This window comes from Callospermophilus lateralis, chromosome 19 (assembly GCF_048772815.1).
Source record: "Callospermophilus lateralis isolate mCalLat2 chromosome 19, mCalLat2.hap1, whole genome shotgun sequence".
NCBI classification, from domain to species: Eukaryota; Metazoa; Chordata; class Mammalia; order Rodentia; family Sciuridae; genus Callospermophilus; species Callospermophilus lateralis.
The window spans coordinates 3,449,954-3,475,949 of NC_135323.1; positions in this window are offsets into that span (position 1 = coordinate 3,449,954).

A 25,996-nucleotide genomic window follows, 5' to 3' on the forward strand; every position below is an offset into this window, starting at 1 on the left:
TAAAAGCAGATACAAAATGTAGTGGTGATGGATGGGCAGATGTGTCATCTGTATCGGTGAGCAGTGCATGGAGATTAAAGTGAACTATTTCACACTCTTAATCAGCCAATTGTCTGATTTGTTAAATAAAAGCAATAGCATGAGACTCAGACACAAACCGTCATGACAGTCATGGCCAGAGAGATGACCCCCAAGGCACATCCCTCCTGCTCTGAGGGTAAGCCTTCAGGATAGGGGAGAACCGCGGCTAGAAAACTTGATTCTAAATAAGAGAAGCAAAAATAAATGCCTGCCTGCCCTACACTTCAGGCATTGAGTGAAAGCCAGAGAGAATACATACCACACACACCCTGTTCTGACACCATGTCTCAGCATCATATTATGATCTGTTCACTGAAAGCATCGCAAGTCTTTTCAACAGGGGCGGGGGCCTTCCCAAAGACAATTCAAAACCCACCTTCCATCTCTCTTCACATGGAAGCGCCATGTTGACTCAGTCACTTCTAAATATTTGTTATGGCTGCCAACGCTTCCTGTGAGCCCCCTCTTTCCAGAACCGGGTGTTCTCCCTTGGGGGAGAGACTGCCTAGAAGAGGCTCAGAGTCCTTGTGTTGATCCTAGATACTCCTCGTCCTTTTCCTGGCAAGACTAACCTCTCGCTCAAAGTCACTTGCTTCTTCCCTAAGTTGTGCCTAGATGAGCAGTTTAACCATTTAGAAGGCAGAAACTCAGAGGAATTAAACACACACACACACACACACACACACACAGAATCTGAGAACCCTGAATATCGCATTCTACTTGTTAGGCAATTCAGTTCCAAAAGATTAATAAATAACATGAAAGAAGTAGGAAGCAAAAGATCAACTCGTCTTAATAATTTGATTCAATCCAAGTGAGGGACAACATCTGTGAAAAGCTCATTAGGATTCTCTTCTGGTGGGTAACTGATGAAACACACACACACACACACACACACACACACACAAAGCACATTCATAGGAAAAACGCAGAAGTAGTAGAAACAGATAAATCATATGTTATCAATACACTCCCGAGAAATGTTTCCTGTCATGATTTACTAAATGAGAAAAGGGCAAAAATAGTATTTTAAAGGATTAACCAATTTGTTCCCCATTGAAGGCTGTTCTTAAAAAGATTTGCAATGGAAAAAATGCCAAAGAAATATTTTCTGGAGGCAACCAACTTGATAACAAACGTCCAAATGTTCAAAACAGAACCCTGACATTTTGTGAATACACAGATCCCTGTATCACAGATTGAAACTGAGGGTCTTTGAAGAAAGAGGCCCCTCTCAACTCTTGCAAAGGAAGTTCAGTTAGCACACAAACACACATTAACAAATGGTACCCTTGGACCAGTCAACAGAAAAGCAGATAAAATGATCACAATTTCTGCAAACTTCACAGAATGGGATGGGGCTCTTGGGAGGCAAGAGGCTTCCATCTGCATGACAAAACCCTTCCGACCCTGCCAATTCACACCCACAGCCCTTGCCCAATGACAGGGCTGGCTTGTCACCCACAGGGTAGTGCTGAGCTAATTCCCAAGCCTGGACCAACTCAGGCAGTGTCCCTTCTAGTAAGAGGGAGAGACAGAGACAGAGAGGGTCCCAGGGAAACACCCAGAGAAAGAGAGCCACACATCTGAAGGTTCTGTAATGTATACGAAATAGGAAATAGAGCACCCACAGAATCCCTCAACCAGCCCACTAAGGGGGTGAGGGGGGCTCAAACAGACAACAAATAAACAACAACAACAACAAAAATACCTTTCCACATGCTACAAAGACTGCACCCTAAAACGCTCACCTTCCTGGAAGCATTGCCAATGAGTTTGGAGACACATTCTGGGGCTGACACGCTCCAGAAATCCTAACGCTCCCATCCCATGTGCATTGAATATACAACCACACAAACTTAAGAAACAAAATACTTCTCTCACACACACACACACACACACACACACACACACTTTTTATTTCACTCCCCATTACATCAGCTGAATTATCAGGTACCTGGAATGCCTCCACACATACCCAAACTCTCAGCATCAAAGGGTCTTAGGCTCAGAAAAACAGTGGACTCTCTGACATGAGAAAAACGCTATTAAAAAAAAAAAAAAAGGCCATTTTTCCATTATTTCAACTCCGGGTACCCAGGCTCAGAATCCGGATCCGGAATCCGGCAAAGTATTCAGACAGGTGCAGGGAGAAAAAAAAAAAAAAAGGCTGGCGCGGGGCGACTGGGCGCCACGGAGACCACGGGCTCCCTCCCCCGGGCGCCCTCCCACCCCTGCCCCGTGGCGTTCCCCGCAGGAGCCCCTTCCCAGCCCCGAGAGGCGCCCAGTGCAGCCCAGCGACGCGGTTCCGAGCCCGGCCCAGCGGGCAGCCGCCCGGGAGGAGACGCGCGCCGCCTTACCTGCTGCAAGTACATGAAAGTCAAGGCACACGAGAGCTGGGGACACATGCCCACGTTGGGGAGCGCCACGCAGGTGGCCCCCGTCAGAGGATGCTGCATCCTGTCTCCCGGGCGCCCGCCGAGCACCAGTGGGGACGCTCGCATGCACCCGCCTGGCTCTACGCCGGGTCGCTACGATTCTTTTTTTTTTCTTTCTTTCTTTTTAATTTTGCCGATTAGCTAAGTCAAACCCGGCGGCTCCGCGCTCGCTCGCTCGCTGGCTCGCTCGCTCTGCTCGCTCTCCTCCCCCCGCCGCGGGAGTCCCTCCTCCCGGCTTCCCTGCCTTCCCTTGGCTGGATCCTGCGAGCTTCGGCCTCCAACTCGGAGTCTGCTCCGCGAGGAGCGAACTAGTTGGCTTCCCTCGCTGGGCGCCGCTCTGCGGCTCGGGCCTGCTCGGGTCTGGCTCAAAGTGCCAGGTCCCCCACCCCACGCCCCCGCCCAGACGGCCAGCCCAGCCCCGCAACTTGTCGGAGAGGTACGGGGGCTGGGAGGCCCTCCCCGAGCGCTGCCTGGAAGGGGTTAAGGCCGGGCTGGGGGTGGGGGAGGCAGCGGGGAGGGGAGGCCGGGGAGAGAGGAGAGAATTTGACTCACACTGAGGCTCACTCCGTTGGCGCGGATGCTGCGTGTCTTCTCATTTGTCAAATGGGTCCAGGGGCAGGCGTGCGTGCGTGAGTGTGAGTGTGAGTGTGAGAGTGTGTGTGTGTGTGTTTCTTTTACCCCCCTTTCCCTTAGCTTTTTTCTTTTCTTTTTTTCTTTCTTTCTTTCTTTTTTTTTTTTTTTTAAACGACTCACCCAAATTTAAATTGTGTCTGCTAAAAGTCGCCTCGGGGAGGGCGGGCGAGCCAGCGTGCGCCCTCCATCACCAGCATCCGGGCGAGCTGGACCATGAAGGCGACTGCCCCGCTGGGACCCCCGAGTCGGAGGAGCTTTGGGTGGCGGTTTGTTTGCCCAACTGGTCGGCAGATAAACACAGAAAAAGGGATTCCCCTTTGTAAGGAGCCTGAGCGCAGAGCCGCCGCCGGGGCAGGGCAGCCGGGCAGAGAGGGCAGCGGGAGAGGGGCAGCCCAGGCCCCCGCCGGGACTCGGGGTACAGCCTTCCCTCTGGCCTCGCCGAGGCTGGGCGGGCAGCCCTGAGCCCAGCCCGCTGTGGAGGGGAGAATCCGCCCAGGCTGGCGTGGAAATCAAGCCTCTTGCACTAACACACCGGCTCCCGATGAATGCAAGGGGGCTTCTCCCAGCCCAGAATCCCCACTCTTCTCCAATTACAAATGCACAGGGTGGGGAAGTCCACGTCTGATAAGAGATTACTAGTCCGCTGGCTGCAGCCAGCAAATTACAATGGTTTATTTAATTTTTCCCCCCTTTTCCTGGCCAGCCTTCCTTGGCCAAATTAACATTCTGCTCTTGCAAGCGGGTCTCCCCCCTCCCCTTTATTTTATGAAGTAATAATTATTCATTAGTAGATTTCGTTAGTCTTTGTGCAATAAAACATGATGTGATCTACAAATCAAAAGAAAATATTAAGACTCTAACTCGTCCTTGGTCCCCACGGGAGAGAAAAATTCTTGGCAAGAGTAAAATCATGATCAGGAGTAGTAGCCATATTTTTTAATATAAATTTTGACCCAGTGATTGGATTTTCTTTTTCTTTTTTTTTTTTTTCAGAGTATCAGATCAGCTGCCTGAATGGTATCTTTTCTGGTTGTTGGGCTCCCTGAAATACCTTGCTGAGGCTGTGTGCCTGCCCTGCAGGATAGATCCATTCCTGACAAGAGATGGGGCTCTCTCAGGAAAGAGCAGGACCTAGGGACTGTCCACCAGGGACATCTCCGCTGGTCCCTCCCTAGTGCTCACCCCCACCTCTGAACTGAGTCTTTGGCTTCACTTTGCAGGCAAATCCAAATGCTTTCTGAAGAAAAGGAAATTAATTATTCCAGAGCTCTATTTTGTGTTGTTCTGTTGTGAAATGCCATCAATAACCATAAAATCTTTACTATGCCAAACACTGGGCCCCCATCAGATGGCTTCTTCTTTCCACCTTGCAAAAACAATCCCCAACCATCCTGGGCTCCCACATCTCATCAATTTCATAGGTACACAGTAGCCTGTTTAAAACCCTCCAATCCCAAGCGGAAGGTGATGGGGGAATCCAGAGACGACGGGCTAGTATTTTGGGCTGCTTTGGGAGGGAAGAGGATGGCTGTGGTTAGTTTGGAAAAAAAAAAAAAAAAATGCTTGCTTGTGACCTCAGAAGTCAGGTTCCTCACACAAACTCTGGTCTACAAATGAAGGGGTTCCTCCTTTTTCCCCTTCTGACTCTGTCTTTTATTTATTTATTCTTATTTTGCAGCTCATAAAGCCAAAGAGGGGAAAAACGTTTTTAAAAAAGCCACACCACAAACACATGGAATTAAAAACCAAAGATTCTGTCTTTCCAAACCCTTTCCATTCCTTCCTCTTGCCCCAAGCAATTTGCCAGAATGACAGGCACTGGCCAGCTGACATTGAAAAAGCCCAAAGTGCCCAAGAAAGGACAGGATTTTCCCTTCAGCTCATTTTCATGAGAAACGTGATAAATAATACATGGCACTTTAATAAGACCTTATCTGAGTGATTTAATGAAAAACAAATACATTATGTAAGGAACCAATAGCTACTCTCAGCTGCCCTGATCCAACACCGATTTTCCAGCTCCATTTCCTCCCAAACTGGAAAACGCTCAGTGCTGATTGGATTCCTACAGACCTGCTTTGCAGTAATGACTCAGACTTCCCCTTAAACTTCAGTCTTCCGAGTCAGGTCCACTGGAAATCTGTAAAGTAAAACTGTAGCATCTAGACCTTCCAAAGCCATGTCAGGATTATCCAGAGCCCAGATCTGTGCTCTGGACAACCAAGCGCCAGCTTCCTTCCAGAGCAAACCAAGCACAGGAGACCAGTGCACCCACACGGGGACACAAAAAGGGGGCACAGGGGCCATTTCACCATGGATGGCATCCCAGAGACTCTCAGGAGAACAACATCAAAGACCTCCCCCCCCCCCCCCCCCCCCCGTTCAAACAGAAGCACTCCATCTGCGACGATTATTTTTCTGTCTCAATGAGAAAACTTTGTCAGCCTTTTCGGCAGCATCTGGGGATACAGAATTTGAATTCCACCTTAACAGAGTACCAAAGAGCCACATCAGTGCCTCTTGTTCTGGAATGATCCTTCTCCATCAATTAATGGGAGAAGTGGGGAAAATAAATAACGCTTGCCTCTCTCTACAAAGAATGCCTGGGTACTCCATGTCTACTGGGTGTGCACATTGTGTGTGCATTCAGGGCTGCCCTGGCCTTTGAGCTGCAAAGACCGCTAATTGGATAATGGCTACACATACCCGTAGGAAGCCAAAGGGTGCAGAAAACTAGCAATGGATAATATCATCTTCTAATGAAGGCAGCTGCCCAAATTGGCCCACACAATAGTGCTTGTAACTTTTTTCTTTCCCTAAATTTGCCATTGATTTAAGAGAAGAGAGAAAATAGTTTTATTTATTTATTTTTTCTTTTTATCTTTCACAATTCCTTACGATAACTTCTTAAGGCTGTTAAAATAGCCAACAGTTCACTAATGGATGCTTTCTATGGAAGTTGCCCTGCCTCAGAGGAAGAAGGATTCTACTCAGACAGGAAGAAGGACTTCTTGATCTTAAGTATAATTACACTAGAGCTAGCTCAGTGGCAACTGCCAAGATGTGTCTTATAAGTATTTTAGTCAGACTTCCAAATTTTAATGTGGGTAACTACATAGTCTCAATCTTCAATAAAGGGAGAATGAGAGTATCTTTATAAAAACTCATTATGTATGATCTCTGTCCTAGGTACTTTGATTGACTTACTTGTTCAAACACTTGAATGCTATTTAGTTATTACTGACCTCATCCCAAGTGCTGGTCTAGTCCTGGGGGCTGAATCAGAGGGGAGAGCAAGGAAAGAGCCCTGATATCAGAGTTTACATTCTAGTGTGGGGGGAGGCAGAAAATAAACTACACAGATAAGAAATAAGTAAACTCTGCTGCATGATAGAGGATAATGGCTGCTGCAGGGGAGGGGATCAGAATCAGGGACTTGGGAAGCCAGGAGTGGGCAGGTCCCAGTGAGCACCATCTAAAGGGTGCTTTCTGTAAAAAAAAAAAAAAAAAAAAAAAAAAAAAAAAAAAGCAGGTTGTTCTTCAAGAGAGCCCCCTCACCCTTGCCCTTCCATTTTGGTTGCCAAACCCAAACCTCAAGAGTTGTCTAGTATATAAATTCTGGGGCTGTCTGTGGCCAAACTACTAAAATGGCATTGGGAAGCTGGGAAGTTCTAGTGGTGAAAAACCAGAAATATTTTCACCTGCAGCTTTGACCACTGGACATGCAGAGTTTAACACAGTGCCTGACATACAGTAGGTACTTTCAAAATACTGAATTGCTGGGTGGATGGATCGATGGATGCAACAGGAATTTGGACTAAATGACGCCTTGCTGTCTCTGTCTGCTCAGTGAATTCAAGGATTGAGCTTTGCTTTTAGCTCTGTCTATGCTCAGCCGGTCCCCAGGCCTCTAGAATGGGGTTTCAGCTCCCAGTGGTTCCTCTGAGCTGTTCTACAGTAGCTTTCTCCTTCAGATCTAGCCCTCTGGGAAGCTCAGGCTCACTCACAGCACCAACTCAGGGAGCTGAGGACGCAGCATCCCTCCAAGGAGCCCCGATCCCTCCCTCTGAGTAGCAGCTGCATCTCAGGCAGGACCAGTTCCAAACACCCCGTGACACCTGCCTTGCACACAGTGACAGAATTGAGGATGGAGATCAGAGTCTGCTTCTGTGCCTGGGACCCTCAAACTCCTTGAGCTTTCTAGCCTGAGTCTGGGTTGTCAGTAAGCCTAGGTCGAAAAGCAAGTCTTGTTTGCAAGAACAGAAACACAAGCACAGCGGCTCCCAGCCAGCTCTCACGCACTACCAAAGCTCTGTTCAAAACCACCTTTCTCGGGTGGAAGCCTTCTCCTTCCCCAAAGACTGACAACTGTCAGTCAACCAAAAATGAATTAAGTAAGTGAAATTTCCACCAACAGAACCGAGGATCGATGTAGCTGTGAAGAAATACGTAGAGTGAGAGTCAAAATTGTTCTGGACCTGGAGATGACGGTTTGGCCTTCATTCTTGAAACTTAAAATTCGTACATCTTTCCAGGTAGCTGTTCCAATTCTAGACATCCTGTTCTGCTGAAACACTCGAGATGCACACAGAGACACATGGACCAGGGTGTTTACTCTAGGCTTCTTGTAAAATCAAACAATCAAGATCAACAGGGAACCGGTACTAACAAAGTCATTGAAATGTGTACAATGGACCTGTTGAAAAAGAATGAGGGTCAACTATGTGCCTTCCCTGGGAAATTTTCTAAGAAAGATCTCTAAGAAGTTTCAGAATACATGTAGGAAAATTTCATGTTTGAAAAAGAAAGCAAGTAAGAACAAAATTCTAGAATCTCTCTACCTGTGTGTGTGGGCATATAGATATACACAGGGGCATTGGCATGTAGGTACCTGAATAAAAATGCACCATGCATAGAAATATATGGAGTGCATGGAAAAGGGCCTGGGAGAATATAATTCAAACTGATACATAGGTTTATGTCTAGGGAAATAAGGCAGGGGTCTTTTCATGTATTCTATGCAGGTTTATCTTTGGGGGTTCCCACAATAAGAAGGTGTGATAATACAATGGATCAATTCTATTATTGTTGTTGCTTCTTCAACTACTACAACTACCCTGTTGTTGTGAAGCCCCCAGGCTAAGTGTTCCTAGGGGTGTACTTTTTGAATGCTGGTATATATTCCTGGCTAGTCCATGTAAGGGGCTTATCCCCACATTGCCTTGACCATTCTGGATATTAAACATCCACAGTTAAAAACATGCACAGAAGTAACTCAGGAGCTCATTGATGATTACAGTGTGACTTTTAGGAACAAGGTTTTCTGCCTTTCTGTTCAAACTGAAGAGCTGCCCAGCTCCTTCCCCCGCCACCTCCTTAGGAGCCAAGGCTGTGAGAACAACTGCTGGGCAGGACACTGTGTAGGCCTCTAGGGGAAATAAGGGGCCCAACCGATTTGGATACCCGTGTGTCTGGCTGTTTGTTGGATGGGGCAGCTTGTCTTGGCCCCAGAACCAACATATAAACAGAAAGAAGCAGAAAGTGAGTTTGTGCATTTTGTTTCTGCAAACCCAGAGAGTTTGGGCCTAACTCCCTTCCCTTTCCCCTGCAGGCCTGGCCTGATAAGGAGCAAGCTCGGGGGACACCAAAGTGTAGCGTCTCCTGCCCCCTTGCTTTCCCATGGTAGCTGACTCCTGGCTGCTGGGTACAGGGCCCACAGAGGGGCAGCAGGAAGAGCTGGCCTTTGGAGCCTGAGCAGGTGCACCCAGGGTGACAGTCCCATGCACGTCAGGCAGAGGAGGTTGGCATTTCTCTCTGGGCACATCAATGCTGGCTGCAGTTTTTAGGGGGAACATGAACAAGGGACACAGGTATAGACAGAAGAGACACCCAGCTCTGCCCAGGGTATTCTAGATTTCTGTATTCTTACAGTCAACCTGAAGGCAGCACCATGACCCTCTAAAGCTACCAGGGCTTCCAGCTAGGATCTCAAAGAAAAGTTCAGAGAGTCCAAGAAAACAGTCACATGGCTCACATCCACAGCCAGGGGCAGGATAGAGGACACACGGCTGCATAAGCAGACATGTGTCCACGATGAAGGTGTCCCCGGTGTAAAGAAACACAAAGAGGGCTGAAATCTGGGACTTGTAAAATACGTGACACCAGAGACACTTGAGTTAACTATTCCTGAACTTCAGTTTTTTATTCTATAACTTGGAGCCAGTAATAGCACCCTCACCGACCGGCCGTGATCCTCAAACTTCCCACCCCACTCCTTAACTTATGAACTATTACAATAAAAGTTTAAAAACAGTAAAGGGGTTGCATGAAATTCACCAGTTTTACATTGGTGGCCAAGTTGGCAGGTTCACACACACACACACACACACACACACACACAGTCACACACACCATCTGCTATCATCACCATTTCAGAAAGGAAAGGGCATTTTACACCAAAAAGTAAAAAAGGAAGAAGGACATCATCTCAAAAATAAAGGACAGCCTTTCAAATTGATTAAATTTAGGTCTATTAAAATCTTCACTAAATCGCCCTTAATTTTCTCATTTAGCGGCAGTCTGTTGAAAATGTCATTACGGAATCAGATGAGGCTGCGGATCAGCATTGGGGAACAACGGAGATGATGAATGTAAAGTGCTTCTCAGCCCAGGCACCAGTGCTCGAAGATTCTAGAATGCGGCTCCGTGTAGCAGGGACCACAACGAGCAGTCACCCCCACTGGGCCCCAAGGTGCTCCCACTCAGGACCTGGGGAGTGAAACCCGCCCGGTGCCTGCTCGTTTCTGAATCACCTGACTCCTGACCCATGGAGCACCATGGCTGTCTCAAAGGAGAGGCTGAATACAGGCCAGATGAGTGGAATGTGAGGCAGCCCTAGAGCTTATTCACTCCCCTCAATGACAACCCTGACCCTCAAGGACACCTTGAAAGTGTCACTGTGCGGGGACTTGGGTGGCTTTTCTGGTTCACGAGAGGGCATACAGTACACTGCACCGTGGGAATCATCTGCCTTGTGGAGCTTCACCCCCATGGCTCTGGCCCAGACTTCTATAGGGTCTAACAAATGTCTGGTGACACTCTCCTAAAACCTCAGTTCTCTTCAGTCTAAAAAGGACTAGTATTCGTTTTTCTTTCTTAATTCAGTTGTTATAACATGAGGTCATCCATGTAGATCACAAGGTGGGCACCTGCCATCTGCCGTCTAGCAACCAATCCATACATCTTAGGGACAATTGTTATGAATTAGTTTTATTTTCAATCCCTGACCAGTTGATGAAATTGCTACTTTTTGCAAAAAAAAAAAAAAAAAAAAAAAAAATCACACAGGCAAGATTAACAAAGTCAATATGTTCATGGAATGACTAACTTCAAATGTAATTTTTTTTTTTAAAAAAGGTTGTTAGATGACACGGTATTATACAAAAATGTATAGACATTACCTTTCTGTGCCGGTCTTCTGAGGACACCATTTATTTAACCTTGCTAGTGAATCAGCGCAACACCAATGTGCCCATTAGTCCTCCATCTCACAAAATGCCAGGTCAATTGTTTTGCTGTGTTTTTGGAGGCTGACTGGGGCAACACATGTTAGAAGATTACTTCTGGCAGGATGGCAATTCTTTTTCCTGATCTTCATGAAACCCAAACCTTTTCCTGGCTCCAATTTTCATAAGAAACTGAGGTTGCAAGCAAAGAACAGGCCTTCTGTTGATAAAAGGTGGGAACCAGATTTTCACTCAGGTCAGCTGCGCCATGGAGGGTGGGAGTCAGCTTCCAGTGCACAGGACAGAATGTGAGAGCGTGGGACCAGGCAGGGTGGGCGGCAGAGACAAAAACATCAACATGCTGCAACAGTGGCTCTGGAACAACTTTCCAGGTTGTCACCCCATTGTCACCCCCATCGTTTTAGCCACGACTGTTTCCAACGCCTGAACCCCCGTGAGCTCTTGTCTGGAGCCCTGCTGTCAGTTCACCTGTGATCTTCCCCCTGGCCGGAATCCATCACTGACCCTGCCCACATAACTTTGTAGGATGAGAGTTTCCTAGCTTGCTAGTCCCTACCTGATGATGAGGAAGCAGTTACCACCCCATCCACAGCCCACCGTAAGCTTTTCAAAAGCAAAGACCCTACCCCCTGTCACTTCCGCCAACTCCTTCCTATCACCACCCCTGGCAAAAGTGGTGAGTTATAGAGAGAGTGTTCCATCAGATTGGGCAACTGATAGGTGGCAGGAAAGAACCCAAGGTGGATCCCGGAATTAAAACATCCCCAGAGCAAGAAAACGGCATCAGTCCCCATGGGAGCTTGGTGACAGAGTAGGTTCCAGGAGGCGATGCTGAGGTAGAGGGCAACGGTTGGCCCTGGAGAGGGTGGGAGTCAGCTTCCAGTGCACAGGACAGAATGTAAGAGCGTGGGACCAGGGAGGGGGGCGGCAGAGACAAGAACAGCTAAGTGGTGATTTCTCCCAATGAACACGTGGGCGGGAGGTCTACTTTAAGAAGCCTCCACACCCCACCCACTCTCTGTGTTTCCACTTTCTGGATGGAGCTCAAGCAAAGCTGAAGGCAAACAGAGCCTGCAGGCGCCTCTTCTTTGCTCTGCAATCAGCTCGGCTGCAGGGTCCTTTGGCCCCGTAAATGCTCAGAAGTATTTATCTTTATGCAACCCGAGTCACCCACAGAGCATCTCTGTCTCGAAGGGACCTCCCCTCTAACATCTCAAGCTCTGAAATAAAAATCCATTCTGACCTCAACCTTCCCAAGGTCCTGCCCTGGCACTCAGGTAAGGGACGCCACAGGGACTCTCAGTTCTTGGCACTCCTGGCACAGCTTCAAAGCCTGGTGAGTGCTGGTGTGGAGCTAGGAAGGATGGAAGGACACACAAAACTAGGTTAGTTTGCAAAACTTGGGAGGTAACATTGCAGATGGATCAGACACTGGGTGGAAAACCTCCCTGACTGGCAGGACCTCATCTCACCACATACACAGGCTCCAGACATCCCCGTCTCAGTCCCCAAGGTGCCATTGATTCAGTTACAGGCCCCTCAGCTTCTCCACCTCATCTGGCCTGCGGGCTCAAGTTTTTACATCTTCCTGCCTCTGGCTCCATCACAAGGACCCACATGTGAAAATAGGTCCCTCACCCTCTTCTGCAGTCTCTCTGCTCTATGAGGCATTTATGAGTTCCATGGACATGACCCTTTGGGGGAAAGCATGGGAGGAGTAAGTCTCACTTCAGAAACCCGATTCTAGAAGGATCTGGAATTCTCATCCTTCGGAGTGACATCTGGCTAACTCAATCACCTATGTTCAGATTTTTTTTTCTCTTCTTTTTACTTTCCCTTTTTCCTTAGGAAGTCAGAGGACAAATTCTCATCCTCTTCTATCCACCCCATGTCTCCAGCTCCTCAGAGGCTTAGCCTCACTTGTCCCCAAGTCCTTGAGGAAATCACCCTCTCACCAAGTTTATGTTAAGCCTCTTTCCTAAACCAGAACTTTCCTCTGCAGAAGAGAAGCCATCGCACCCACCGTTGCGAGCTCAGCATTGCCTTCACCTGGTTTCAGAGAGAAGAATTCAAGACCCTCTGGTCAAAGGCTCAGGTCAGAGAAAGGCTGTGCACCTGGTGGCGGGACCCTCTTGTGGGCAGACCTCACCGGGCACACGGTGTGCTCTTCTGTTCCCCTTCCTGTGGCACCTGGAGTGTCGCGCCCTCTGTAGCCCATGTCTGCGACACGCACAGGCGCTCACACATGTGTCAGGGTGTGGCTGGGACACGTCTACCACTTCTTCACAGTGGGAAGACTCTATGGGATCTGGACGGACCCTCCCGGCAGGATCATGCCTTCCGTCTGCCTCCGCAGTCTCTCTCCAGGGTCCTCCACTTTTCCACTTTGATACCCCCCAGCGAAGCCTGTGGACCTGCTCTTGGCTCTGCTGAGGTTCCTGGGTCTGAAGACAGAGCCTCCCACTTATTGACCTTGAAACCAGGACCTCTGCCCTTCTCACTTTTCTCTGCCGCTCTGAAGAGTCAGGGATGCCCGAGTGACACTGTTCTGAACTCCCCAATCTCTCCTCTTCACTCTCCTTTGTCATGTCCTGTGGATCACATTATTCTCGAAAGCTGAGATTTTATTTTAAAGGAAAAAAGTGGTGCTTCTCTAGCTGGTCCCTGTGCGCTCAGCCTCGGCTCCTCCCGACTTATGCTCGACAATGATTCCAAAATGGGATTTCGATGCACAGAGCCGAACATGTCCGTCATCTGGTAGGAAGACACTGGGGGCCCAACCCACTGGGGACCCATCCCACTGGGGAGGGCCTGGGGTGAACGGACTCAGCTAGATACCACCCCTGCCTTACCGCGCAACCACACTTCTATGCGAAGACCTGTCTCTGGAGACAGTGACCTCAAACCTCCTGTTGAAATCACCTGTGCTCAGCACATATGAATACATCTCAAAACATATACTATCTTCCTGAAAATGCTTCAGTGATAAGAGTGTACAAATCCCACAGCACCAGGGTCCAATTAGATAAATAACCACAGGAGGGAAAAAGCAGGGTTTTTGTAGGGGTGGGGGTACCAGGGATTGAACTTGGGGGCACGCAACCACTGAGCCACATCCCCAGCCCCTATTTTGTATTTTATCTAGAGACAGGGTCTCACTGAGTTGCTTAGCACCTTGCTCTTGCTGAGGCTGGCTTTGAACTTGTGATCCTCCTGACTCAGCCTCCCCAGCTGCTGGGATGACAGCACAATGTGCAGTTGTTGATGTTGTGCGTGTTGTGGTGGAGGTGAGGTTGCTAGTGCCTATGTGTGTGTCTGTTCCGTGCAGAAGCAGTGCTGCATACACACTGGTACTACTGAGCTACCCCCAAGGAGGCTGGGACTCAGAAGATGACTCCAGCACAGGGTCCCTGAGAACCCTTCCTTGTCTGTTTTCTCCCCTGCCCCTGGGCGGCTCGCACAGGCATGCACATGCTCTGTGACAACCTTTGCTTTTTCCCCTCCATTGTTGTAGCCCGTCTCCTAAAAACAGCCCATCGTTGCTTGCAGCAGGTGCTTGCTAAATGCTGGTTCAATGAATGAGAAAACTTGGAAAAGGCAATGAAAGTCTTCCTCCGCTTCCAGGTTGCTGAGATGCATTTCATTCGCCGATTGGCTAAGTCCCCTCGTCCCTGCTCAGCTACATCTTGAATTCATTCTCTGTGCCAATCGTGGGGCTGGGGAGATATGATGGCCAACATGATGGGAGATGGAGTTTACCTTCTAGATTAATCAGAGATGTTCAGGTCATTCTGGTTAAAAGAATTACTTTCTCCAACTTCGTATCAGTATGTGAATCAGCATTTTTCTTAATAATATCACACAACAAATTAAAATACAGAAGTGGATTGTATTACGAGTATAATTGAAAATAATATTAGTTATCTACATTCCCAATTTCAAATATTAGTGTTCATCAAAATAGTCTCATTTTCTCACTGATTGGCTTTATGATAAATGTTTCATATTTGAATTTACAAAATTCATTCCTAATTCTGTTCCTTCCATCTCTTTTATGAATGGAGTTTCATGTAATATTTATTTCTGTGAGAGTGTAGATGCATGTATGGATTTGAGACCACTAGTTTGCTATGGGACACTGGGAGGCTCAGATTATAGGCTAACCTTCTCCTGAGGACAAACAGTGATAATTAAAATTATTAACAACTCTGTGGGGCCACAGAGTTGACTGTGACTCTGCTCTGCGTCCTGACAGTGGAGTGGGTGGTAACAAGAACTGGGGAGAAAGACACTGGTTCTGAATCTTGGGTCTGTTACATCCTAGCTGGGTGGCTTTTGACAAGCTACGTAAACTTTCCAAGCCCTGGGTTACTCCTTTTAAGTAGTGAATTCATGAGTATTTTTTCCCCACAAGCTTGAATTTGGATAACATGTTCTTCTACATATAAATTTCTTAGTGCAACCACAGGCACATAGTTAGTGCATGATGTGGCTTAGCTTCAAGGACAAAAAGATGATGACGATGGTGGTGGTGATGGTGATAACGATGATAGTGGTGATGATGGTGGTGGTGATGATGGTGATGATGGTGATGTGATGATGGTGGTGGTGATGTGATGATGGTGGTGGTGATGGTGATAACAATGATAGTGGTGATGATGGTGATGGTGGTGGTGATGGTGATAATGATGATAGTGGTGATGATGGTGGTGGTGGTGATGATGGTGGTGATGATGGTGATGATGGTGGTGGTGATGTGATGATGGTGATGGTGATGTGATGATGGTGATGATGGTGATGTGATGATGGTGGTGATGTGATGATGGTGGTGGTGATGTGATGATGGTGTGATGATGGTGGTGGTGATGTGATGATGGTGGTGGTGATGGTGATGGTGGTGGTGATGTGATGATGGTGGTGGTGATGGTGGTGATGATGATGTCAGTGATACCCCTGTTGGTAATTGTAACCAGGCTACTGCTGACTGAGAATAAGGGTAAGGCAATGTAAATTGGCCTCTCAGGGAGAAAAAGCCCTGTTCTCTTGGGTTCAAAAGACAGAAAGCCATTCTTTCCCTCTTTCTCAGGAAAACCCTCTGCTGCTTCCTGATCCTGCTCTTCTCCCTTGGCTCCGGGGTTTCCAGTCAAGGAAGTCATTGGAACACCTGTCACCACCCTGACGTCCTGCTTTTCCTCCTCACAGCTGCACCACATGGTCTCTGAGCAGACTTCTGGGCATCAGGCAGGAGCAGGCACCCGTGTTTTCTGGGGAACTTGGGGATATGGCTATTCTATGACCTCCAGGGCAAATGACAGTCCCCAGGGTGCTGAAGTAGGCTGCCAGGCATCCTTTCCCCAACCTCCCCCTCCCCAGCCAGCCTGTTCTAACATACTCTCCTCTAGGCAGCCAGGGCCCTATCAAGACGCTCACAGTTCCAGGAAATGCCATAAAAAATAGCAAAGCCAAGAATCACTGAGCATTGCCTGTGTGCCCGGCTCTCCGCCAATGTTTTATGTTCATTGTCTCCTTCCTTTCTTCCCAGCAATCCAGTTGGCAAGGAAGTATGACCCATCCCATTTTACAGGCAAGGAAACTGAGAGTGGGGTAAAGGAACCACTTATTTAAATTCACACACTGAGAGGCCCTGACTCAGAGCAGTGTGATGTCCTTACCTTGGACCTTCAACTTAATGACATAATGCATTCCTAAAAATGGGTTTTGAAGTGGAACGTCTGAAAGTTGAGAGCTTTCTGCAGTCCTCTGAGGATGGAGAAATTACTCCAGAAATTAAACTGGATTATAAAATTCCAAACTATGGATCAGATAGATGCTGCCCCCCTCCCAAGACCCTTGAGAGTATCTTTAACCACCAAAGCCTCTCCCTGTTATAGAGAAACCAGGACCAGGGAGGAACAAGCTCTGGCCTTGGTCCAGTGCCTGCAGGGGACCAAGGGCACTGGGCTTCCTGTCCTTCCACAGAGCACAAAGAAGCAGCTAACAGCCAGAGAATGCAGGCAACATTGGTTTGAAATTTTGGACAATTAGCCAACCATCAGAACTAGTTTACTAAACATTCCATGGGGATTATATCCCCCAGTTTGCAATAGAGGCCCGGCACAGTGGCGCACGCCTGTAATCCTAGTGGCTAGGGAGGCTGAGACAGGAGGATTGCGAGTTCAAAGCAGCCGCAGCAGGTGAGGCGCTCAGCAACTCCATGACAGCCCTGTCACTAAATAAAATGCAAAATAAGGCTGGGGATGTGGCTCAGTGGTCAAGTGCCCCTGAGTTCAATCCCTGGTACACCCCCTCCCAGAAAAAATAGGGAAGAAAAGCTTATAAAACTCAGAAGTTATGTATGAAAATGCAGAGACACGGATGTGTGTATGCCTGGAGATGGGGAGTGACACACACATACCTATTTGGTACTGTCCCTTGTACGTACAATCCATATCCATAATTTATGCTCTTCGTTTCTAAATGCATTCCTTTCTAGATCCGAATCTGTATATCTACACAGATACATCCAGAGCTTCAAGGAAACACACAGTGAATAGGTCATTTTCACTGTTTTCATTTTTATTATTAATACAGAGTGGCCACATTTTGTATAACGGACAGGGAAAATGGTCCCAGCAAAGAAGAGAAAACAGATTCCTCTTCTTCCTCTTTTACTTTTTCAACCTTTATTTCATGTTTATGTGGTGCTGAGGTTTGAACCCAGCGCCCCGGGTGCAGGGCGAGCCTCTACCACTGAGCCACAGCCACAGCCCTCTTCTACTTTCAAAGTGGCCCCAGTGAGAATGAAGACACCCTCCCCACCACGCCCCAGGCCACGGGTGGCCTTGGGTGGGAGCAGCAGGGGCTCACTCTGCCAGGAATCAGTTGCCACCCTTTTGCTCCCTGGCCCCGTGGAGGTGGCCCGGAGAGGAGTCTAGAAAGAGACGCGCACAGCGCCGCGCAGCACCTGGCACGGTTCCTGAGCCCGCCGCTCCCGCGCCAGCCACCAAGGAGGGCTCCTGTGCAAGGCAGCTCATCATTCCAGTGGCGTTCCTGTCATTTCTATTTTTATTACGAGAACTGCTTGTCTTTACCAGCCCCTTGTACACAGATCAAGACATTACCAAGTCCTGCACTCTCCTCGGGCAAATGAGAATTCCTAGCCTCCTCTCTCCATGAAGCACCGTGCAATCTCCATCGGCCCCACCACCTCTATTTCACACACTAAGACCGTGAGCATCCTGGGAGGAGGCAGGCCTCCCCAGGGCGACCCACCTTCACGTTCCAGAGGCTTCCATCCCTGAGCCCAGTGCTCCTGTGCAACAGGAAAAGCATCCACGGAGCTTTGACGTGGCCAATTTAAGCAGGATCTTATTTAAGGTACAAACTCTGAATTCCCACAGACTCCCTCAGTGTATCTACAGGGAGGGCTCTTCCTTAAGGAGATGAGGGGAAACAGAGCTTTGGAATCCCTTAAATGTTCATGGGATGGGCTAGGAAGAAGCACATGGAAGTTTACTCTTGTTGCTTTTGGCCCAAACTATGCCCACTGATGGTGATGGTGGTGCTAAAACCATCTCCTGATGTCAAAGCCTGCTCTACGCTAGGCCTACTGAAAATTATTTACATACATTATTTTATTAATCCCTATGCCAACATTTTTATTCATGCATCCACTCATTCATTCCTCATTTAATTCATCTATAAATATTTATAGAGTGGTAAATTATGTTCTAAGGATGCGTGGTGTTCCCAGTGTACAGCAATTAAACACAAACAAGCAAACAAACAAACTCATTCCTTGAATAACTTCAGAGTCTACTGGCAGAGACAGACTAAAAAATCAATCAAATCAGTTTCTTATAAAATGGAGCCCTAGCATTTTCACTTTTGAGCATTTGTTCTAGACAAATGGAAATTTACATTTATGCAAAAATCCACACATGAAGGTTAATGTTAATTTAACTCATAATAACTGAAAACAATAAATCAGCCCAGATGTCTTTCAACAAGTGAATGGTTAAAGAAACTGTGGTACATCCATACCATGGAATACTACTCACCAACTAAAAGGAACCAACTATTGACACATTCAATCACGTGCATGAGTCCCCAGGGAATTTTGTGGCGCAAAAATAGTAAACCTCCAAAGGTTAGGTACTATATGGTTGCATGTGTGTAGTGTCTATTGTATTTTTGTTTGTTTTTGTATCAGGGATTGAACCCAGGGGGTGTTTAACCACTGAGTCACATCCCCAACCCTTTTTTACTTTTTTTTTTTTTTTTTGAGACAAGGTCTTGCTATGTTGCTGAAGCTGGCCTCAAACTTGTGATCCTCCTGTTTCATCCAAATGAGCTGCTGAGAGGAATGGGCCACCATACTTGGCCAAAAAAATTAAAAAAATTTAAATGGGGAGATCAGCATTTTCTAGAAATTAGGAATTGAAGGGGAGGGAGGTGGGTGTGGTTCAGAAAGCACAACAGAAGAAATCCTGTGGTTGAGCCTGTTCCATATCTCAACTGGTAGTGGATACACGGACCAGCGAACAGGATAAAATGTGATAAAATTTAAAACTAAATTCCACCCCCTTACACACATGCATACACACGTTAGAACAAGAAAAAGTCAGGAAATTTGACTAAGATCTGTGGATTGTATCAATATCAATATTCTTGGTTGTGTACTGTACTATAATTTTGCAAATATTACTGTTGAGCAACTTAGCAAGACCCTGTCTCAAAATACAAAATAAAAGGGGCTGGGGGTGTTGCTCAGTGGTTAAGTGCCCCTGGGTTCAATCCCCAGTATCAAAAAATTAAAAAAAAAAAAAAAAATATATATATATATATATATATATATAGATGAGTTGTGACACATGCTATAAGTGAAAAGAAGAGGGTGTGAAGAACAATAAAAAAGCCATAGATAGCAAGAGGATGGATTTAGACCAAGGAAGAGGTGGCTTCCCATTGGGTGATGGGGGGCTGAGGAGTGTGCCAGAGAGGTGTGGGCGGACCGTTCTGGGAAAGGAAACCTTGTGCAGGGTGCACCCAGTGCGCATGCTCGGGCAGCAGGAGGCAGTCTGTAGAGGGAGTCTAGGCCTGGAGGCACAAGCAGAAGCTGTGGGCCTTTTTGCAGCTGTGGGCGACTGCGAATCTCAGCAGGAGCTACGGTGTTGCTATTTATTTTGCTGCAGCCAAGTGAGGCTCAAAGAAACTACGGGAGGTCACCGAGCTAGGAAGAGTCAGACCCAGGGTGCCACACCAAAGTTCTCCTATGTCCACTGCCTCTCTTCAAATCCTCTTTATCAAGTTAAATATGTGCAACACTCTTTAACCAGCGGCATCGCTCTACCCGGGAGAACCACATTTATATTCCCAGAAATATCTGTACACCAACGTTTGTAGCAAGGTTGTCATAATCAGCCCAGACCAGCAACAACCGGACGCCCTTCAACTATTGCATGGATACCCTGTGGCCCAGCTGTACCACTGAACGGCCGCTCAGCAATAAAAGGGGAGGATGGAGTATTGTAGGTTCAGACCCGTGGACGAATCTCAGATCCGCTGGTCTGACAGAGAGAAGTCAGACCCAAATCTACCTGCACTTGGTGCCATTTAGTCATACAGATGGCCTTCTAGGAGAAGAAACAGAGAAGAGATGGGTGATTCCCTGGGGCTGGGGCTGGGAACTGGCTGCAATCAGGCCCCAGGGAATTCGCGGGAAAAGTGAACAGGTTCCATATCCTGATGGTGGGACGGTTACATCACTGTGTGCATTTGTCGAAACTTGCAGAACGATGTGCTCAAAAGGGCAGATCTTACTGCCTGTAAACATTGTCTCATTGACTCGGACACACAGATCTGATGGAGGAGCAGATACAGATTAAAGCCAGAGGAAACCCTTTCTCACTTCTGGGGAGTTCTGAGTGGCCCTAGGAGACAATAGTGCTGAGACACAGTGAGGTGACACTGCACGGGGAGAGAGCTTTGGTGGAGGGTGGAGGAGTGTACTGTTCCGGGAGAGGGGCTGGGGCTGGGGGACGGGGTACAGAAGGCCAACACGGAGCAAAGGGGGCCTAGATGCCAACCACTGTTCCCCACCCATCATGCTTCCTACCTCCCTGCCACCATGGGAGGCAGCGTCACCTGCCCAGCGGTCTCCCCAGATGGTCCCAGATGCTTGAGGCTGTGGTGGGCACGGAGCCCTGCAGGTTCAGGCACCCTGCCCTTCCTGCATCATTGGGTTTGCAACTTCTTGGAGTGTGAGGAGGAGGAACTGGGGTCCATAAATAAAGGCGATGGGGACCGGAAGCTGGACAAGCTCTAGGGGGTAAATGAACAGAAAGCAACGAGCGGAGAGGTGTGCGAGGCCCAAACCCTAACCAAGCACAGTCAGGACAGCCGAAGGCTCCAGGAGACAGTCGGGAGCAGAAGCTAGCAGAAGAGCGGCGTGATGATTCTCAACATCCTGGTCTTTCCCTGCAACTGGTTTACGGTGAAGATAAGCCTTGGTATACAGCAGGCTTATGCTCCTGACCATGCCTAAGACCCCGTGCTCTGCAGTGTGTTGCTGTCCCATGAATGTTGGTGGGACAGAGGAATGAACGGAAAGCTCACGCTCATGCCATTTGCAGAAGGAAAATGAGGGAGGAGGTCAATGCTGCCCTCCATCTTCAGATGTCCACCTCAGCCTCAGAGAGAAGGTCCAGGTGGCACCAGCTCAAACTGAAGCACAAGTGTAAGCGGCCCCATCCTCCCTGTTTATCCCTGCCAGTGGCTCTGTTCTGGTCTAGACCAGAAGCCCAGGAAGGAAGGAGTCAGAAGCCCCACTGTCTTCCAGCAATGCCAGGACCGTGCCCAGGAGAGGACCCTATTCAGAGAACCTTCTGGAGTGTTCCGTGAGGGCCAGCCCTTCTCTCCACAAGCTTATGAGGTGGTGCCGGCCTCAGTGTCACCCCCGTTTTTCAGAGGACCAGGGCTCACGGTTTTGTCCTCTGTCCCCGGGCGGGGGTAGCAGTCTGCGTGCCACCCGAGTCCACACCACCAACCCTGGAGGCAGGAGCTCAATCAAAGACGTCTGTGGTTGTTGCAAGAAGCCGGTCCCTGCCGCCATCAGGCCATGTCTTTGGTGAGTGCGACGGTGGCCTTAGGGGGTGACTTGACTCAGGAAGGAGGGTGCTACTGGCACCTAGTGGGGAAGGCCAGGGATGCTGCCAACACTGACAACGGTCAGGACACAAGGCAGGGAACTCTCTAGCCCCAGAGGTCAGCAGCGTCCCCACTGAGAAGCCCTGGTTTGGCTTCCAGGTCCCCCCGTGCCACCTCCCTGTCCACCCCACTGAGAGATGCCCACGCTCACCCCTGGGCTCAAGTCATCGTGGTCTTTATTACGTGATGGGCCCCACGTGGTGTCACAGGAACTGCTGGCCAGGCACATGCATCCCTCTTATCTGCCCCCCTCTTTCTATTCTCTTCGGTCACAGATGAGGTGACTCTAAGCCTCCCTTGGAGATGTCCAGTTTCTGTACATGCTCTGCTTAGCCCAGGGATCAGGGATTACCTATTCTTAGTATTCTTTGATGGGGGGTACTGGGGATTGATTGAATCCAGAGATGCTTTACCACTGAGCCATATCCCAGCCCTTAATATTTTTTATTTTGAGACCACGTCTCTCTAAGTTGCTAAGGCTGGCCTCACACTTGCAATCCTCCTGCCTCGGCCTCCCAGCTGGCTGAATCCCAGGCACGTGCCACCACACCCAGTCCTTTACATTCTTAGAATAGTGAGAGGCAGCAGAAAGACCATTCTGGAAGGCAGAATACCTGCATCCAAATAGCCATTTTCCCTGTGTAGCTGGGGGAGTTCCTCAAGTTCTCTGAGACATGGATCTGCTCCTTTTGCAATAAAGGAAAAAAAAATTGAATGGATGAGAACAACAACTAAAAAAATATCCGTGCCAACTGTCATGACTGCACAGGACCAAAGCTGTGTGGCCATGTCATCAGGGTCAGGGCTGAGGTTCTGACGCCTACCACCTCCTGTTCTGAAGAGAGGTCCAGCAGAGGTCCTTTGCTCAGAGCAGCTATGTGGGGCTGTCCCCAGGGCCAGCGCACACAGCCTGTGAGGATGTGGTCACATCTGGGGGCCACAGTTCTGCTCTCCAAGGCCCATGGATTTCTCAAAGCTCATCCCCCTGGGGCCTAATGAACTATCTGTCCATGTCCTCTTCCCCGCCGTGAGTCATCCAGGGCTGGTTCTGCAGCAGGGACCAGAAGCTGGGCCATGGCCAGAAGCTGACTTTCCTGGTGGGGTTTCACACCAGATAAAAATGAGCTCGGAGTCCTCTCCAGGGCAGCAACAGTCCAGGTCCGGCTGCACTTGCATCGTGCCCGGGCTGCCATCCGAGTGCGTCCACCAGGAGTCACAGCCCCCAGCTCAGCCCCAGGCAGACAGGGCTGTCCCTGATGCCATTCTAGGTCCTGATGTGGGCCCCATCTCCTCCACCTCCTCCCCGCCACCAATGCCCCAGAGGACAGGGCAGAACTTGCCGGGCCCAGCGAGCAGGCGCTTGGCTCAGACCCCGGCATGGAAGACTGGGTAAATGGCTGCTGAATCAACGAATAATAGAAGACCTGTTCTACGCACAGAGAAATGAATTCAAGTGCAAACCCCCAAAGAGGCCACCTGGTGAAAAGCAGAAAATATCATTAACTGAAAACAAGACATTTCTGAGAAATCCGCATTTCAGCTTTACCAAAGAGACGCAGTAGCACTTTGCCCAAGTGACATGTTATATACAGAGAAAATGCAGCATTTATTTCTATTACACTGGGCTTCCTCTGTGTAAGTCAGAGAGGTGAGCCACTCAGCACGGGGTCCCCCTTGGCCAAAGATCCATATTAAAAAGGAAAAAAAAAAAGAGAAAGAAAAAAAGAAAAGAAAAGAAAAGAGAAGAAAACATATTTGAAAAAGAGTCTCCAGAAGCCTATGGGAATTTTATAATCAGACAAAACAGGACTTTCTCTCGGGTCCCTCTTTAGTATTTACATTTTAACATCCATCTCCTAAAAGAATTGTAACTATTTTTTTTTAAAAGAAAAGAAACAAAAAGCAAGAAGAAACCAACTGAACCATCAAACTTTCACTATCTTGCTCTCTAGCCCTGGTCAAAATTATTCCTTTTCTATGAGATAGATTTAGTCTGAGGGCAAGGCAGTCCTGGCCCAGGTGCATGATTCATTCATCAGTAGCTTTAATCTTTGGAATGATGATTAGTGTAAATTTCAGGTTTTATTGAATTTTTAAACGAATGCTATTTTAAGTTCAAATATATCATGAACTGGCCATTGGTAATGTTTTCACAAATATGAAAATCAAAACAAAAGACCTTTTGACCTTCTCCTATTTCTTACAGACTTGGGGACTGTGTGAAGGTAGGATGGGAAGCCAGGCAGAGGTCAAGAGGAAGCAGACGTGCTCCACAGACAGTGTGGCGAATGTTGATGAGTTCTAACAGGAGCTGTGGGCTTCTTTGAAAGGATATATTGATGAGAGAGAAGATCCACATGATGCTAAGAGAGATCTTTAGTCAATGATCCAAATAGTTTGTCTCCAGAATGTCTAGTTCAACCAACGTCAAACACATATGTAGTTGCCTTTAGGTAGATATTTTGATCTTAGATAAACCTAAGACTGAGCCATCTAGGGACACTGAAAGAGGTTCTACCTCTCTTTGAAGGTAATAATATATCAGTCTAATGAGCTGGTACATTTGCAAATCCAATCAGAAGGTATCTAATGAGGTACACATCTGCAACAGGGACAATTGGTTGAGCATCTGTGACAACATTTATTTCCAACCTAAAATCATGTGCCCGGAATTGATGGTAGTGTTTTGGGACCCCCGCAGAGCCAAGCCCCATTGCTAACACCTTCAGAGATGTCCTTGGCTACCTGGGTGACCACAGGCAACGGGAGTGAGTTCTGTTCTGCACTGATGACCCATCAGTGACCAGCAAACAACTCCTGACTCATGCCACTAAAATATTAATCTGTCTTCATACTGTTCTTCCCCGCCCCCAACATCTCCTGCTGGCCTTTCAAATCCTTTTCCTTCCAGGTTACTCATCTTTTGTAACAGGAACGTCTCTGGAAGCAGAAGGGCTTTGAAAGACTCCTCCACTCTGAGAGGCGGCGATTCCTCCCCTTGCAGGTGCACTGACTCCTTCCAGCTGTTCCTCTCCTGTTGAAGCCGGACTCAGCTTCCTTGTGGCATCCTAAGTATGCACCTTGACCAATTTGGGCTTAAAGAAGCCTCAAGACTAATATTCTGGGGGCAGAAGCCTGCCCTGGAAGACCTTCTCAAGTTTCTGGAGCATCTGGGGACCCTTATGCTGCTGAAACCAGGAAGTAAGGAAGGGCCAGACTTAACTCGTTGGGATTTAATAATCATTCGGGTCATGGTGACTCTAGTGACGGCCAGCCACATGGATGACGGTGGCTCCATGCTGATGCAAGGTGTCCAGTTGGCTTTGTTATTAGGATGTTTTCTTCTGGTGTTTAGTGGAGGTTCTCCCATCCCACCTGGTGATGGGGTGACACATGGGGAAGGTTTTAAAGGAGACATTTCCCAAAGGAGGGGTTACAGGCCCACGAACCACACTGGGTTTTCCTCTGAGCAAGTCTGTGTGCATTGCAGCTAAATATCCTGATGTTCTGCTTCTTAATACTCCATCCTCCTCTTTGTTAATAACCAACAGATACCATTCCTCCAGGATGAATAGTTTGAGGGGAAAAATCATTAAATAAAAGTCGGTTAATTGCATTTCTTAAGAAATCCAACTTTTTAATGTTTCTTCTGAGAACAGAACAGCAGAATAGTCAAAGGATCAATTATCTTTCCCCCACCCCCCCAAAAAGGGCAGACTACAACATTTGCTTTTCTTAAAGGACTGGAGACACATTTCCAATTCTTTCAATAACTTGAAAAGGATGCAAAGTTATACCATCTACAATTCACTGCACACAATCTGCTTTTGATTATATTGCCTCGCAAACTAGATACTTTGCTGAGAAGCATAAAACTGTTTATCACTAAACATTTGAGATTCCACTCAGATAATTTACACATAATTAGACAGAAGCCCACACTTCTGAGCAACGGCATTACCTTCCCTGTAACAGTCTATTCTTCAGGACATTTTGGGTAGTCTAATGAGTATTTTATGAGGATTTGTAATCAGTCTTAACGTAGGTGGGAACAAAGGTGAATTACTCCTCTACACGATCGAATCATTACATAACTCAGTGCAGAATAAA